The sequence below is a fragment of the Penaeus chinensis genome, chromosome 12 (genome assembly GCF_019202785.1).
Source record: "Penaeus chinensis breed Huanghai No. 1 chromosome 12, ASM1920278v2, whole genome shotgun sequence".
Classification (NCBI taxonomy): Eukaryota; Metazoa; Arthropoda; class Malacostraca; order Decapoda; family Penaeidae; genus Penaeus; species Penaeus chinensis.
The window spans coordinates 23,728,624-23,743,979 of record NC_061830.1 but is presented as its reverse complement, the minus strand read 5'-3'; positions in this window follow the sequence as shown (position 1 = coordinate 23,743,979).

The following is a 15,356-nucleotide window of genomic DNA, read 5'->3' as shown; positions in this document are numbered from 1 at the left end:
CGTGCTTAGTTGTGGCAGGCTGTATTTTTTCCAAGGTAAGTTAATAAATACATAGATTATTGAGATTCATTTCAGCGGAATTTCGAAGCACATGCACAATTTGCATTTTAGCATTAAAAAAAGTATTTTGTAGCCTATTTGTATTTATATTTACTATTTAGAGTTAAATAATTTGAGGAGAGAGAGAGAGAGAGAGAGAGAGAGAGAGAGAGAGAGAGAGAGAGAGAGAGAGAGAGAGAGAGAGAGAGAGAGAGAGAGAGAGAGAGAGAGAAGAAAGGATGGACACAGAGGATCTGTACACGTCGCGTACGAGTATCATCCACGTCTCAATCCCAGTCACAATCGCTGTCGCTTTTGCGTGAGTCTGGTACTTTCAGTTTATTGACTGAACTGAGTCTGACCACCCGAAGGTGTAGAAGAGGATAACTTCTGTGAGTAACATCATTGCATATTTTATGATTGTTTAATAGCTTAGAAGTATGAAATACGAGTACTTTTATTTGCATTTCCTGATTCAGTTATTTTTTATTTGCATTGTATTTTTAGATTTATATATAGAAGTATCTGTATATGCAATTGTATTTTTAGATTTAAGAATGAAGGTATTTTTATTTGTTGTATATGAAGCCCAAACTAAAGTATTTGTATTTGTATATATTTCAATTGTAAAACTTTAGTATTTAGTATTCTTCCCATGTCTCTCCTCAGCCTCCATCAGTAAAAAGAGAGCCACATCTTCTTCGTCTGAAGAAACAATGTTGACGGCATCCGACTGGAAGTATAGTGTACGTGTGCAGCCCTATGTAACCCGCCGTGTCCGTATAGAGTATAGCGTATAGCGTATACCGAATAGCGAATATCGTATACCGTATACCGTATACCGTATAGTTCTATGTAAACGCAGCCTAAGAGATCCCCACATCCCCGTGCTTGAGGACGAGGTAGTGGAGTTGGTCCCTCTGTGGCTTGGCCTGTTTCCCGTGTCTCTCCCTCTCCCTCTCTGTCTGTTGAAACGAGTCCTTTTATGCAGCGGCTCCCCTCGAGGGCAGAAGCTTACTTACATCATAGTGCACCTGCGTCCGCCGAAGTTGGAAGGTAGCTGCTATTGACAGAGGTGTGAAGCATAGCATCCAGTCATGCTATGTATTGTTTTCACAAACCAACACACACACACACACACACACACACACACACACACACACACACACACACACACACACACACACACACACACACACACACACATATATATATGTGTGTGTGTGTGTGTGTGTGTGTGTGTGTGTGTGTGTGTGTTTCGTGCCTGACTGTGTATATAAATATATATGTGTGTGTGTGAGTGTCTGAGATTGGTCAGATGCCTTCAATGTCATGCCCTCCAATTAGCATGCCCATGGCATCGCCGCCGTACTGACGTAGCCACGCCCACTGTGCTTATGACTCTGACCGTCACCTTGACCCATACAATCACTCTGCCTCGAGTCACGGTCCCGCTTGGACGCTGCCTCCTCCTAGGGGCCACCCTCCAGGGCCCCCTTCCATTCCGGGCCTACCTGGTGCCCAGATCTACTTCAGAACAAGCCAACCACTTGCATCGTCTACCTACACAAAACGCTACCATCAACCTCTTCAAATAAACAGTACAACCAGACCATGCGTTTCCCTGAACGTGTTGAACAAACCAAACCCCTGACAGACTGGTGAGCAACGATGGTATGTCTACAACACAACCCTGACATGGTGTGTGTGTGTGTGTGTGTGTGTGTGTGTGTGTGTGTGTGTGTGTGTGTGTGTGTGTGTGTGTGTGTGTGTGTGTATGTATGTATGTATGTATGTATGTATGTATGTATCTATGTATGTATGTATGTATGTATGTATATATGTATATATGTATATGTACACACATGTATGTGTATAAATATATATACATATACACGTATGTTTGTGTGTGTGTGTGTTTGTATATGTAAATATAATAACGCCAATCATTCCCAGAGCTTATGTGGGCTATCGTGTGTTTACAAACTTTCGTTGGACTGTTGGTTCCATGGTTCTTATCGCTAGTGTGACTATGTGCACATACACAAAAAAGTGTATGTCTTTACTCGGGAGTAGATGAAACTAAAACGATCACTAGGAGTTGATTCGGAAATGTTGGAACTTGTTGTTTTCAAACCTTGGAACAGATGAAGCTTCATAATGTGTTGGAATAGTTTCTCGGAGTTGATTTGGATAGGGCATCGTATCATGCCAATATTAGCAATGGAGACCTCATAGACCAACTGTAGCATCATAATTACGATTTTCTCAAGATCTGAAATACCAAAATTAGGTAATTCGAAGCCAATCGTGTCTCTGCAGATCCAGCGACTCCAAGCAACTGGATCCACCAGATACAAGGCCAGAAGTGGGTACCCTAGATGCACAATGAAGGAAGATTATGAAGGAAATGTCATTCAAAACTATAAATCAGTGTGCTGTATGAAAGACAAATATGAAGCTTGCACAGAAGTACATAAATATCATGAGCTAATGAAAACCATTTGATACTCATTTGCAACACCCCTTTCATCTAACTGGATTTGAGAAAGGGTCGTAGTCGGTAGTTAGTTGCCTCGTCCCTTTACCGTAGGTCATTTCTTCTTCGTTATCTATTTTTATTAGTTTTTTCTTTCTTTAACAATCCAAAAGTTGCTGACAACAGCACGCAGACTATCAGAAATCGTTGGACAGCTTGAGTGGAAGTTAAAAATTATGGCCCATGGAGGAGCAATACGTTTGGGGGGGACAAATGCCCCCTCTCCTAAATGTCGCCCCTCTTAGGGATACTAATATTAGGTTGAGCTTACAGCACTTTTTCCAACCATTTTCGTCGTCGTATCATATTAGTAACTCAGAAAGAATAAAGATACTTTTTAAACGAGTGTACAATACCACCGAAAATATAATGTGGAAAAAAAATAAGTGTGACACTGCCTTTAGGGTACACTGCACACCATTTACTGGGAGGGTAGAGGATAACATGATGCCTAGCAAATCAAGGAAAGAACAAACACATGTTGTCTAATACGAGCTTGGTGGGAACCCGCTACCCGTGTTTGTTTTTGCCCCTGACACATGAAACTTCTCACTACCATCTACCCCCCCCCCCCCCCAGCAAATTGCGTGCAGTGTGGCCGTAGCCTCAGGCCGTTTTCACACCAAGGAGGCACGCTGCACGCGGCACGCTACTTAAAAATTAACATATGGAGACATATAACCTTTCGTATAGAATCGGCGTGGCACGTCGCATTTATCACGTGTGAACTGCGTGCCACACCATTTTTTTCAGCATGCGACCTGCCATCTTAGAGCTCTCACATTTAAAGTTATCACTAGCCGAGTTAATATAAAATTTTAAAATTATATAACATATGATATAATAAGGAAAACGTTTGGGTTCATGGCATACACGGAGTCTGAAGTGGCTAGTAAGATTCTTCAATGTGTCTATCAGGAGGATGTGTGCCTATCTAGTCAGTGAACCAATCAACATAACATTTGTACAAATTTTGGGAAAATACAAATGTTTGTATGATGCATCACCTCAGTACAATAAAATACATTATCAACATCATTTTTCCGTACTAGTATTTTCAGGGTATTGGAACAAGTTTGCCTTACATTCTGCCCCAAAGTCATTCCATTTTATTCCTCCAAATGACAGGTAGATAATTGTCACAATTGGGATTAATTAGGACTTAAGACAACAATAATATCGTCAACCTCCGATGATGCCATCTTGTGAACCAAGTGAGACATGCCATGTGTGACCTTGGTCTGAAATCACCATGCCACCTGTCATTTTCGCTTTGCCAGGTTGCACGTGCAAATGGCAGCTGGCAAGTGACATGGCATGGTGATTTCAGACCAGGGTTGCACATAGCGTGTGTCGGGTCACTTGCACTCATTTCACGTTAGAATAATTGGGGAATGACGATGTTATTGTTGTCCTAAACAGTACGTAATCTTATGACAATCTGTCTTTCACCTAGAGGAATAAAGTTATTATTATTATTATTATTATTATTATTATTATTATCACTCCTATTATTATCACTATTTTTATTATTATCACTTGTTTTATTATTATTATGATGATTATTATTATTACTATTATTATTATTGTCTTTATGATCACTATGAGTAATATTATTATAATAAATGTTATAACTATTAATATTATTACTTTTATTATTAGTATTATATAAAAATACTATAACTGTAATAATAACAGTTATGATGGTAATAATGATAATAATAATAATAATCATTATTATACCTGTTAGTACTTTTATTTTTTTTGGTTATGATTATCATTATTGATATTTTTAGTATTACTATAATTGCAAAAATGAATATAAAAATTACAAGTATAAAAATGATAATGGAAATAATTATAATAGTAATTGTCATAAAATATCTATCATTGTTAATATAATTGTTATAATTACGGTTATTATTGATACTGTTTTTATTAGTAGTATAATTGCACAAAAATATAACAATTATAATTACAATGATAATTTAGAAATATTGATAATAATGATAAAAATGTGAAAATCGATGAATTATATTATTATTATTATCATTATCATCATTATTATCGTTATTATTATTATTGGTGTTATTATAATCATTATTGTTTTTGTTATTATAATTCCTAAAATTAGTATAATTTCGAAAAAAAATCTATCTGGCGGCAATAATTAATATATTAAAATTAATGATGATAATAGTAGAAATGAAATTCGATTTTTGGTATTGTTAGAATTACTTTTCTTCTACTGTTATTATTATTTATATTATTAATATCATTACCAAGTAATTACGATAATAATGATGATGATAACAATTATGATAATGAGGGTGATAATGACGATAATAAAAAAAAGAAAAGAGAAAGATAAAGTTCTATATAGCCTTTTGAGAGATTACCACAAAATAACAATTTCAATGATGATTTTGGTAATTACTAGGGTAATATAATAATAACCATCAGCATTGTATTAATCATGGCAATAATAATGATAAAAATGCGAATAATGAGAATTTTTATAAAATGATAATTGTAATCATAATTTTGATAATAATGGGATAATAAACAATATTATAATGTTAATAACGGTAATATTAATGATAATGATACTACTACTACTACTATTATTATTATTATCATTATTATTATTATCGTTATTATCATTATTATTGCTATTATTATTATTATTATTATTATTATTATTATTATTATTATCATTATCATTATTATAAGCATTATCATTATTATAATTATTATCATTATTTTTATTATTATAATTATCATTATTAATATTAATATTACTATTACTATTGCTTTATTATTGTTATTATTATTATTATTATCATTATTATTAATATTGTAATTAATATTAATATCAATATTAATATCATCATCATCATCATCATCATCATTATCATCATCATTATCATTATTATTATTATTATTATTATCATTATCTTTATTATTGGTATTATTAAGACAAATATAACTAATAATAATAATAATGATAATGATAATTGTAATAGTAATTATAATATTGTTATTATTATTATTATTATTATTATTATTATTATTATTATTATTACTATTACTATTACACTATTATTATTAGTAGTATTATTATCATCATTAAAATTGTAATTATTATTAATATTATTATTATTATCATGATTAATATTGTAATTATTATTAATATTATCATCAATATTGTAATTATCATTAATATTATTATCATCATTCATCATTATGGAGCTAACGCCGGCAGGGGCGCATAGCCGCATCCACCCTCCGCTTCCACCTACGAGGATCCCTCATGGCGAGCCGCCAGGCAGGGGCCCGGCCCATCTCTAGTTCCTCACGACAGGTTTGATCGATTTGCCCAAGCCACGACCTTCTCGGTCGTCCCACAGGCCTCCTCCACCCAGGGTTGTCTCGGACAGAGACAACCTGATGGGCAGGATCATCCTGTGGGAGTCGAGCCAAGTGGCCATATAGCCTGAGTTGGTGATCACGGATTGTGCAAGTAACAGGTCCTGTACCGGTCTCACGGTGCAGCCGTTGGTTGGACACATGGTCCCGCCAACTGTACCCCATGATCCGGCGCAAGGATCTGTTACAAAAGGCATCAAGACGAGATTCCAGAGCACAAGATAGTGTCCAAGTTTCACTACCATAGAGTAAAACTGGCAGTATCAGGGCCTTGAAAACACGTAACTTGGTCCTTCTGCACAGGTACCGACATCTCCAAATACTCTTGTCGAGAGATTTCATGACCCCTGCTGCCAGGCCAATCCGTCTACTGACTTCTTGGTCTGACAGCCCAGAGTCGTGAAATGCACTACCGAGGTATATAAAGCTCTTTGTGACTTCGATGTTTTCCCCGCAAGCACGTATCGACTGTACAGGGTCTCCTAGCAGGCCCCCAAAATCCTGGATCTTGGTCTTGGTCCAGGAGACCTCTAGCCCCAGGGGCTTCGCTTCATTGCTAAATGCATCAAGAGCCGCTACAAGGGTTTCCAGAGATTCAGAGAGTAAGGCAACATCATCGGCAAAGTCAAGGTCTGTAACCTTGATATTGCCCAGAGTTGCTCCACAGTGACTTTGGACAGTAGCTCTACCCAGTATCCAATCCATGCAAGTGTTGAAAAGTGTTGGTGCAAGAACACAGCCTTGCCTCACCCCTGAACTAACAGGGAAGAAGCTCGACAGGCCCCCACCACACTTTACAGCACTTTCAGTGCCTGTATACAGGTTTGCTATTAGTCCAATAATCCTTATTGGAATTCCTCTTAGTCTCAGGATCTCCCAGAGAGATTCGCGATGCACCGTGTCAAACGCCTTCTTGAGATCGATGTAGGCTGCGAGCAGCCCACGTCCGAACTCACGACGGCGTTCTATAATGATTCGAAGCGCCAGGATGCGGTCTATTGTGGACTTACCAGGAGTGAAACCAGATTGCTCCGGTCTTTGGTGCCTCAACAGGTGGTCCCTGATACGTCTCAGTAAGATGTGTGCGAGTACCTTGCCTGGTACACTGAGTAGTGTAATGCCTCGGTGATTGCTGCAGTCCCACCGATCCCCTTTCCCCTTCCAGAGAGGGATGACCACACCCCTCAGCAGGTCAGGGGGAAAGGTACCAGTCTGCCAGATGGCAGACAGGACTGCATGCAAGCCCCTTGCCATAGGTTCTCCACCAGCCTTTAACAATTCGGCTGGGATGCCACAGACACCTGCTGCTTTACCACTCTTCAGCTTGGAGATCGCCCCCCTGATTTCGGTCAGGGAGGGTGGATCCTCGCTGATGGGTGGATCTGGCAGAGGAGTCTCAACATTACCCGCATCCATGTTAACTGTTGGTGGATCAACCTTATACAACTGCTCAAAATACTCAGCCCAACGCACACGCACCCCATCAGGATCTGAGATTATCTGGCCACTTGCTGAGCGGACTGCAGCCGTCTGTGAGGGGGGCTTGGAATTCAGCTTTCTCAGAGCTTGGTAGGCAGGACGAAGGTCATTTACAAGGAAATGGCTTTCGACCTCCTCTGCAAGACTACTGATAAACTGTTCCTTATCCCTTCTCAACAGTGACCTAGTCCTGCGCACCAGAGAGCGGTGCAAAGTGCGATCCCCTGACAGTCGAGCCGCACGACAAGCATCTGTGGCTTCCAGCATCTCCTGCGAGATGGAATTCTGTCTTGTTCTTGGGCGTTCACCAATGGATTCCTGAGCTGCATCAAGCGTTTCACGCTTGAAGGTATCCCACATAAGAACAGGGTCTGTCTGGCCCTCGAGTGCTGTGAGACGACCAGAGATAGCCTCGGCAAACCCCCGGGTACACTCGTCCTCCCTCAATCTGTCCAAATTAAACACCCTAGGGTGTTCATTTGGGCGGCGGGGGGTTCTAAAGTGGACCCGGAGAGTAGCCACCACTATTCTATGGTCAGTTCCACAGAACTCAGCGCTTCGATATACCCTGCAGTTCTGGAGGATCCTCCATCGAGTGCTAACGAGGATGTGGTCGATCTCCTTGGCCACTCTTCCTGTATCGCTGTACCAAGTCCAGCGATGCGGGACAGAACGCTGATACCAGGAGCCAGAAATCCTCAATTTCTGGGACCTAGCAAAGTCACGGAAAAGGAGGCTATTCTCACTGCCAGCATCAGCTCCTGAGCCATGAGGACCGACAGACATCTCGTAGCCAGCTCGATCACAGCCGGATACCGCATTGAAGTCGCCCAGCACAATACGAATATCTCGCCGAGGACATCTGTCTGCCACAGATGCAAGTTTGGCGTAAAACATCTCTTTCACCTCAAGTTTATATACATCCGTAGGAGCGTATACAGCAACAAGAGACATGAAGCCAAATGAAAGCTTCAGTCTCAATATCATGATACGCTCATCGACTGGAGTGACCTCAACTACCAAGGGTTGAAGTCTGCTGGAGATGGCTATGGCTACTCCCTGGAGATGGTGGCCATCGCTGCGGCCCGACCAGTAGTAGGTGTAGCCACCCTCACTAATCGTGCCACTGCCAGGTCTTCTCACCTCCGAGAGAGCAGCCACCTCAACTCTCAGCTGTTTCAATTCCCTCGATAGTAGTGGTAACCGATCGTCCTGTCGCAGGGAACGGATGTTCCAAGCCCCCACCCTGACAGTCCGCCTGAGGTCTAACCTCGGGCAGTCACTCCGGGTGGGCGCCACCTCTGCCACCCCTACCGACGCCGCCCCATGTAGAGGAGGTTGGCTGGCTGCAGGCCCCATAATCCACCTGCAGGGCTCCCTAGGGCTTTCCCCCACAAGCATCACGCCAGGCTGGCGGCCGCTGGGACCCAGCTGGGACTGGGGGTAACCCCCCCTCCCCACCCGAGTCCCAGCGGTCGCCAACCCAGAGGGACCCACAGCCCGCCGTACTTGCTGGGTAGGAGGGACTTTAGCCCTCCCCCCAGCGTCAACTTCTATATTAGACGTTGCCAGTGGTTATCTCGGGGGGGCCGACTGGCAAGGCCTGCCTCCCCACAGCCGCCCATTAACCCCAGGGGGCGCAGGGGACAGGAGTTAGTACGAAGCCAGGGCGTATCCACACGCCGGTGGGCCATAGCTCCGTACCTTTAGGGCCTCCTGCTGCTCCAAGAGCCTCCACAGTTCAGCCTAGGACCGCAAGGTACCTAGTTTCCATGGGTGGCCACGAGGAGGCACTGTAGAAGTCTTGATGATGGAGAGGCTATGAGCTGGCAGGGGAGTCTTATGCATAGCTGCTCCCTTTTTCGCACCAGGCTAGCCAGCGGTGGCAGCTGAAAGCGGGAAGGCATGCAAGCAGGCACTTAACGCTAACTAGGCTACCACACCATCGCTTCACATCATCCCGAGCATGAAGCACCCACCCATATTATTATCATTATCATCATTATCATTATCATTATCATTACCATTACCATTACCATTACCATTATCGTTATCATTATCATTATCATTATCATTATCATTATCATTATTATCATCATTATCATTATTATTATTATCATCATTATCATTATCATTATCATTATCATCAACATTATTATTATTATTATTATTATTATTATTATTATTATTATCTTTATTATTGGAATTATTAAAAAAGATAACTAATAATAACAATAATAATGATAATAATAATTATAATAGTAATCATAATATTGTTATTATTATCATTGTTATTATTATTATTGTTATTATTATCATTATTATTATTTTTATTATTAATATAAGTGCAAAAAATATATCATTACTGTAATGATTGCAATAATAGCGATAATAATGAAAATTATAATAATAATTATTATAATATTGTTATTATTGCTATTATTTTTGTTAATATTGGTATTATTATTATTATTATTATTATTATTATCATTATCATTATCATTATTATTATTATTATTATTATTATTATTATTATCATCATCATTTTTGTTATTATCAGTATAACTACAAAACAATATTATAACTTATAATTACAATATTATGGAAAATATTGATAATAATAATGCAAATTTTAAAATTATTATTATTGTTTTTTTTCCACCATGAGTATTATTAATAGAAAATATAAACATTGGCGGCAATTATTAAATGATAATTATAATAAGGATAATAATGATAAAAATGAAAATTCGATTTTTGTTATTATTATTATTATTATTGTTGTTGTTATTATGATCATTATTATTTCTATTGTGACTATTATTACCAAAACAAAAATATATATGGCGGAAATAATTACAATAATAATGATAATGATGATAATAATGATGATAATGATGATAATGATGATAATGATGATGATAGTGATGATAATAACGATAATAGTGTCCATTCATAATAAAAAGGAAAAAATAAATAAAATCCCAAAAGTCGGAAAAGCGGCAAACTCTTGCGAAATCTAGCCTTTTCAGATATTAGTGATTATATTATTATTATTATTATTATTATTATTATTATTATTATTATTATCATTGTTATTATTATCCCTATTTTCATTTTCATTGTTAGTATAATTGCAAAAAAATATGTAACTGCAATGATTGCAATAATAGCGATAGTAATGAAAATAATGATAATTATTATAGTATTGTTATTATTGTTATTATTTTTGTTATTATTGTTATTATTAGTGTTATTATTATTATTTTTGTTATTATTGTTGTTATTAGTGTTATTATTATTATTTTTGTTATTATCAGTATAACTGCAAAAAATACAACTGTTATAATTACAATAATTATAAAAATATTGATAATAATAATAAACATTGGAAATTCGATTTGTGTTATTTTTGTGATTATTATTATTATTATTTTTGTGATTATTATTATTATTATTTTTTAATTATTTCTACCATGAGTATTATTAATAAAAAAATATATAATTACAATAATAATGATAAAAATGAAAATTCGATTTTTCTTCTTATTATTATAATTTTTGTTATTATTATTATTAGTGTTTATTTCATGAGTATTATTACCAAAAATATATATATTTGGCGGTATTAATTACCATAATAATGATAATAATGATGATAATGATGTTAATAATTACAATAATGATGATAATGATAATAATGATGATAATGATGTTAGTAATTACAATAATGATGATAATGATAATGATGATGATAATGTTAATAATGATGATAATGATGTTAATATTGATGATAATAACAATAATAGTGTTTTATAGTAAAAAAAAAAAAAAAAAAAAATCCAAAAGTCGAAAAGCGGCAAATTATTGCGAATATAGCCTTTTCAGAGTTTACTCCAAAATGCCGTTTTTTGGTATATCATTCGTCTGAAGAGGAACTCGTGAACAGTACGAAATGTTACGATTCAATTTATTTTCTTACTGTGGCTGTTTCAATGATCATAATGATCATAATTGTATTAATCATGAGAATAATGAGAATTTGGATAAAATTGTAATTATGATAATAATTTCCATATTAGTGGAAATCATTGCAATGATTATTATTGTTGTTATTATTATTATTATCATTATCATTATCATTATCATTACCATTACCATTATCATTATTATCTTTATTATTGGTATTATTATAAAAAATATATATAACTGTAATAATAACAATAATAATTACAATAATGATACGGCCCAATATATTTGTTTGGTGGTTATACAATTAGTAGAAATAATAAAAATAATAAAAACAATGAAAAATCATAACAGCAAAAATCGAACTTTCGATTTTTATTATTATTATCATTATTTTCAGTATTATTATAATTATTAGTTATAATATTTGTTTTGGCAATTATGACAATAAAAATTAATTAAAATAATAATAGCAATAATAACAATGATAACAATAATAATGAGAATAATAACGATATGATAACAGTTAATATTATCATTTTTTTCATTATTATTATCATTGTAATTATTACAGTTATAATATATTTTCTATAGAAATACTAATAATATGATTAATAATAATGATAACAATAATAATAACAATATTATAATTAGTATTATAATCATTATTATCACTATTATCATTACTATTCTCATTATTACAGATATAATAATAATATTATTATTATTATTATTACAATTATTGCAATTATTCCCATTATTATCAATATTATTATCAATTTTATCAAAATTCTCATTATTTTGTTTTCACCATTATAATCATGATTAATAGAATTATGTGAGTAAACTCTGAAAAGGCTATTTTTACCAAGAATTTGCCGCTTTTTCGACTGGGATTTTTTTCCTCTTTATTATCATTATTATCATTGTTATTGTAATTATTGCCGCTATATATATTTGTTGGTAATTATGCTATTATTAGAAATAATGATAATAATAAAAATAATAATGAAAATAATAACAACAAAAATCGTGCTTTAATTTTTATTAGAATTATCATTATTATCATTATTATTGCAATTATTGCGGCCCAATACATTTTTTTGGGTAATTATACAATAAGTAGAAATAATAAAAATAATAAAATCAATAAAAATAATCAAAATAACAAAAATCGAACTTTCGATTTTTATTATTATTATCATTATTTTCAGTATTATTATAATTATTACAGTTATAATATTTTGTTGGCAATTATAACAATAAAAAATGATAGCAATAATAGCAATGATAATAACAATAATAACATTAATAATAACAATAATAACAACAATATTAACGAAATTATAACAGTTAATATTATATTTTTGTTCATTATTATTGTTATTATTGTAATTATTACAGTTATAATATATTCTTGTCAGTTATACTAATAATAAAAATAATAATAATTATATTAATAATAATAACAATATTATAATTATTATTGTAGTGTACGGCTGCGCACTCGCCGACTCTGAGGTCGATCTCGCCTGGACTGACATCGTCCTCTGGCGCCGAGTGGTTGAGGCCACATGCCTACCTCCTCTACCACGGAACAAAGGACGTGAGGAACTCTGCGATGCTGCCATTGACTGGGATGAAACGTCCCGGGCTCCGCTTCCATCGACGATGCGGGCGCACTCGCTGTGCATACGCACGAGGCTGGTGCTTCACCCGCCATTCGCTCACGTGACTCTAGTGCGACTTCATAAGCCGTGACCAAAGCCATACGAGCCGCCAAAAACAGTGTTAAGAACTAATGTGAACATGGTTATAAAAATAACCAAAGAACGTATTTTATACCAAGTCTCGTTACTTGGATGGCGTTGAAGTCCAATACCGTAGAGAGTTACAGCCCGAAATTAAAAATTTTCACGCAAATTGTACATTACCAGTTATTACCTTTATTATTATTTTTTGAATATTCTATCTCTTTGACGACGCTTCCAAAGTGTCAATATAACCCCTGAAGAGAGTAATGGTTGTTACATAATTTGGCTGTTTGTTTTTCTCTCCCTCTCTCCCTTTTCACGGTGGTACGGGTCCTTTGGGTTGTTTGGACTACCGAACTATCGGGTTGGTCTTCCAAAGCTTTGCGTATCTTCTTTTTTTTCGCGCCATGCTTATGGTGAAGACAGTTCGGTCCTGACTTCTATGCGAGACAGTGGTTCCGCTCTCGGTATTATGCTCGCTTTGGATTTACTTCGTCTTGGATTTACCTCGCTTCACGCCAGGATTGACGAATCCGTTTTCGCTAGATAAGTATTCTTATGGTTGTGTGTAGGAGACACCTGGTCTCTGTTGGACTTTGGCGTGTGACATACTGTATTACTATTTGCAGGGTGCACTCTTCCACGAAAACCCAAAGCAGCCCTTTGATCGCACAAAGGGTCAGAGCTTAAAAAGGACCACTCACCTAGAAGGGACACTGCTTGAGGATCCGTACCTCCAGTGTGCCATTTCCTAATTTAAGCTGAGTTATTACTTAGTTTTTGTTGTTGTTTTTATGATTGGTTGTGTCTTTGTTTATTTTTCCTTTTCCCCAGCTTGAGGATCCGTACCTCCTGGGAGAAAGATCTTCCACATTCTCGCCCGTATTTTTAGGGCCGTTTTAGCTTGTCTTTGCCGTTTGTTTGTTTTTTATTTTACTTTATCTTGGTCGATTCCTGCCTGACCTTGTGGGTGTTCAGGCAGTCTTCGTGATCTATGCCCTTTTGGTGTTTTATTTTTTTTATTTGGCTTCTGACGCTAAATTGTTTCTTACACCACGTTTTCCTTTCGTTACACAAGTGTTTTTATTCAGAGTTCCTCAGCACTATTCTTTTTATGTTAATCTCCATTCTGGGTTGGAGATTAACTTGTTTAAATTAGGGTTTGGTGTATTTCTTTTCGTGCTAATACTCTGCTTAAAAATACTTACGGAGTTGGGACGCCAACTTAGGGGTAAATGTTCGTGAGTTATTTTTTTTTTACATCTGGTGTTGATTTCCACGTGCATCACCCCCCCTGTGATTAAATTGGTGATGTACGCAACTATCAAAATTTCTCATGACTGAATTATTTGTAGACCTCCCTAATGAGTGCAACTTGTTCAATAAATATCATACCGTCATAGAACTTTCACTCAGTCCCAGTCAGGAAAACAAATGACATCGATGTTCAGTTCTGGTTTTGACTAAAGTGAATGCTTAACGTTCTTGGGGTTGGGTCTCCTAAACAGCACATTGCTGGTTACTCTATCTCGCAACCCTGAAAGGCTGTAAAAAGGCTAGACGAATCAGAGTATATTAAGCTGATATCCTAGAATAGATCATAACTTTACTACACCTGGGTTCCCACTGCCAGCAGGTGGATGCTCAACCCGAAGGGAAGAGGAAAAATTCTATGATCTTGCATTTTTCTTCCATACACGTCCACGCAGACGCTCAGCCTACGCTATCTCCCTTTTCACATTTACACACACATCCAACATTCAGCACACATATTCTGTATTTTCCTTCCACCCTCTTCTCATACAGCATTCACGCCTGGAATGCCACCACCTACTAATCGGGTGGTGGCAGTGTGAAGTAGGCCTGGAACCTTACATCTGTTCACTGCAGATTAATCTTTTCCTGAATAATTTTATTCTTATTCTCGGTCGAGCCTGAACTCAACCAGACACATAAAAATATACTTGGTCTACGCCCCGCTACAATTATCATCACTATTATCATTACTATTCATTATTACAGTTATAATAATTGAATAATAATAATAATAATAATAATAATAATAATAATAATAATAATAATGTAAGGTGACATCCTAGTCCTCCTCATCTCGGGCTTTGGAGAGCATCCCCTCACCACTCGTTCCT